This window comes from Spermophilus citellus (genome assembly GCF_964194105.1).
Source record: "Spermophilus citellus genome assembly, chromosome: X".
Classification (NCBI taxonomy): domain Eukaryota; kingdom Metazoa; phylum Chordata; class Mammalia; order Rodentia; family Sciuridae; genus Spermophilus; species Spermophilus citellus.
Genome location: NC_138190.1, coordinates 2,223,151 through 2,227,478, shown reverse-complemented (window position 1 = coordinate 2,227,478; position 4,328 = coordinate 2,223,151).

Genomic DNA, 4,328 nt, shown 5'->3' with positions numbered 1-4,328 from the left:
GACAGCCAAGGTCTCCAATCATTGGCTGAAATTGGGTAGAGTGACAGATTCTTGGCCCCAGCCCTTTTAAGGCGGAGCTTTTCAGCTGCGCTGGGAACTAATCCAGGTGGGAAGCCTTGGCTTAGCCTCTGGTACAGAGGTGACACCTGGCGCTGAGCTAGGCTTCAGCCACAGAGTGCTTTCTGAGCACGGGGAGGCCCTGGGTTTAACCTCAACACAAAAACAAAGCACAGCTTCTCAGGGAGGCTGAGGCTGGAGGAGCCCAAGGTCAGTGAGACCCTCTCTTAAAATGAAAGGAAAAGGGTCGGATGTAGCTCAGTGATCCAGGTCAAGCCCCACTGGGTTTATTTTATATATATATATATATATATATATATATATATATATATATATATATATATATATATATAAAATTAAAAAAAAAATTAGAATGTCATGAATGCATAAATCTACGCTGTCATTATGATACTTTATCATTTACTACTATAAAATACACACAAGTCTCATGTAAAAAGTGAAAATAGATCAACATTTCCAGAAACAGAGACCATACAAGGTGCCACTTGCAAAGGAGAGAAATAAAAACCAAAGCAAAACTGCAGCAGCAGCATCCCTGCAGGAGAGGAACTCGGGGAGCCTGGCGCTGTGCCATGACCTCAGCCACCCCTGTGGCGGGAAACGTGTCCTTCTCCTCACTTGAGCAATGGGGACAGGATCCTAAGCCCCTGGCCCCTGTGTGGAGGTCACTGCTCAGGCTTCTGACTCCCTATAGGAAACCCAGGCTCCTGCGAGCCCCAACAGTCCTGACCCCGGGACCCTCTCCTCACAGTGGAGAGGAAGTGACCCAGAGACACCCCAGACAAAAGGCACCCTGCGATCAAACTTCCCCTGGAGGATGCAGGGATGTGCTCAGAGGAGCATCCTGGGTCCTCAACCCTAGGGAGCCCCTCACCCTCTTCACCCAGCATCCACATTGCTCCCTTGTCAGATGAAATATGCAAAAAACTCCCATGAAATCAAGCTAAGGAGAACACAGAAATGAGACAATTTCTGTAACAACACATTCACCACTATTTTTGCCAAAACGTCACAATTTCCAACTCATGATGTAAACCATGGTCGTGGAGCTGTGCTCCATTAGGTCATGGCTCAGACTCTGAGTCTGAGGGGGACAACTTCAAATAACACCCACTTAAACCTGTGACGTGCCCACCCCAGAGCTTGGACGGGGGGAAGCAGCAATTTTTGCTTCTGTAGACCATGGGACAGTGGGACCCGTGAGCACTGCTGGACTCGGACACTGACTGCCTCCTGTTCGTCCCACAGCTTTACCAAGAGAAGCCACTGCATTGTGCTGACTGCGCAGGAGACAGCCTCCTGGGGTGCCCTGACCACCACACGCTGGGCAGCTGGCCCCCGATTCCACCCTGAGCTGTGAATTCTGCTGTCGGGAGTCATGTTAAGTCCTGTGTAGGGGAGTATGGAACAGCTGCTGCGCCCCACAACACATTGGGCCTCACCCCCATTCAGATAATGAGGTGTGGCTCCAGGAGTAGGCATCACCCAGTGGGGTCGAGTTACACCCACCTGTTCCTTTGGAATCCTACTCTTTGCCCTTTGGGGATAGAATGTTCCATGGAATCTCCCCTTGTGTGTCCCCTTCCCTTGCTCTGCCCTTGATCCCCACACAGCACATGAGATGGGCGTGGCCTTCCAGGATGTCAACCTACTGGCAGCAGACAGCAGGAAGACTCCGCCCCCTGAACCTTGACCCTATCCTCATTTGAGTGGCTTCTCCCCAGTAAAATGGGGCTCCAGGCCTGCTCTCTCTCTTTCTTGCCTGCCTTGCCTCCCTTGGGGGAGCTGCATGAGGGAGTCATCACAGAACCCAAGGAAAAAGACATTTCTCTGTCTCTCTGTGACAATGTCATGCAGCCCAGTTCACCAGGAGTGACCCTGACTGGTTTAGTCCTATGTCGGGACAAGTGGTGTCCTGTACTTGAACTTCAGTGTAAATTTTAGAAATTTAGTGAGTATGGAATTTCTCTCCAGAAGTTAAGTGCTCTTAGGATTTCAGAGTGTTGTGGGTTGAATTGTAGAAAGTAAGTGAATTAGACAGAAGAAGTTGTGATGTTAAAATCATAAGATCTGGGAAGTTTTCATCTGTTGAAAGATAAACAAAAATATATTTGCCATTCTAGAAACCATAAGTAAATATAAAGAATTATGAAGGTGATTCATGGGATAGGTTGCTAAGTTCGGTGCTCTCCTATGGGAAAATTGCTTTTCTGAAAAGGTTTTGTTTTTGTGTATTTTTTTATTTTAAAGTATTAGGTAAAGTGTTAGGATGGCCTTAGGCTTGAGCCTAAGCAACTCCACTTTAAAAACTTCAGTTTAACCTGCAGTTTCACCAGGCACATCCACAGATCCCTCCAGTAAGGCCTCAAACAAGTTCCTTCCCCTCAGCCTGATAAAGAGAGTGAAGCCTCTGGCAGGCTGTCCTTGCCTGATAAGAGGGAAAGGGAGGACATCAGGGTGGAGGCCACCAGACCACAAGTTTCTGACCTCAGGTGAATGACATCACTGAGAAATCCAGTGTTGGCTGGTAGGGATTGAAAGGGGGGGTGAAAAGCCCCCAAATTTAGTATAAATGATAGAGCTGACGAAGAGGGATTCAGCCAGCTGAAACAAGGATGCACTCGAGCTGGAGAGCCTGCTGAGGACCTGACATCCCATCACTTGTCCTCATTCCTGATTCTCTGCATGATCCTCATAGCTCTCAAACTCTACTGCCTCCACTGGACCTTTCTGAGAGCCCCAACTCCTCCCTACGACCCCCTCCTCAACCATCATCTGCTCCATGTTAGGAAAAGCCTGCCTTGGTTACAGACCTGCTCACCAAGTTCTGAGTGTGCATCTGCAGAACTCAAAGCCTAAGGCTTAAGACCTTTGAACTTAGCATGCAGAGGGAATGTGTGTCACTAGCCTGTCCTGATTAAGTGTGCTTTGCAGTGCTTAGAATGCATCTAGAACAGTTCGCTGTGGATTGATTATGTCTATTGCAGTGCCCAGCATTAAGGACTGTGTTTTCTTGATTAAGAACCTATAGAGTGAAACTGTATGGAGGAACTTGAGTGAATAAAGCTTTGGAAGGGGCAGAAGCCCGTGGACATTCTTCTCCCCTCGACTGCATACATCACAATTTTGCCCCCCTAACAACATAAAGATTTTTTGGAATCTATATTCTATGGGTCAATGTTTGGAGACTAAGAGGAAAAAGAAAACATTTTTCGTGGTGCGACTTAATACAGGGCATTTTCTACTGGTAGAGAGGCAAATTATGTTTTTCTGCTGTTATTTCAAATGTGCTCAAACACACTGGGGCTGGGGATGTGGCTCAAGCGGTAGCGCGCTCGCCTGGCATGTGTGCGGCCCGGGTTCAATCCTCAGCACCTCATACCAACAAAGATGTTGTGTCCGCCGAGAACTAAAATAAAAAATAAATAAATTCTCTCTCTCTCTCCCCCTCTCCCCCTTTCCTCTCTCTTAAAAAAAAAATGTGCACCTGAAATACAAGAGATCTATTTCAGGAAAAATCTGACTCCACAGGCTTCCCCGTTGCAGCCCTAAGCCTGACTTGCTCTGAAGCTAAATAACTGTGTGTGTGTGTGTGTGTGTGTGTGTGTGTGTGTGTGTGTTCTCAACAGCTTCCTTTAGAGTGCTTCTTTTTCTCTTCATGGTAATATTACCAAATAATGTTCCATTGATGAGAGGTCACAAACATAGGCTTCTTACAATTTTGGAGATCATGGGAATGCGTTTTGCACCCCTCAGACATCAAAGCCAGCATCTGAGATCTTTCCTCACAATGATTCTGTGATGGCCAAGAAATCCTTCTTCTCTTCCCTGACTACGTAATTACAATAAACAAACAAATGTATACACAGGAATTTTTTTAACCACATCACATGACATCACAAATAGAATGAGTGCACTACTGGTCCAAAGTAAAATGAATGGGCCCAAATACTTTTAAGAGCCACACGATTTAATGAGGCTCACTTTAAAATTCCGTGATTATATAACAGTAAGTTATATTTTTATTACGAATGCATATTTTTCCAGTTATTTGGATGATCTAGAGTCCTTAATTCATAAAATAATTGACATATATGTCTGATTTTTAATTAATATGTATCTATTTGCTTTTAATCGTTTTTCAACAGAAAACACTTCAGTTATACTTCTTATACATGCATTTATCTCATGCTCTGCATTTTATAGTAGATATTTAAGATGAATGTATTTTATTATAAAATATCTATTTC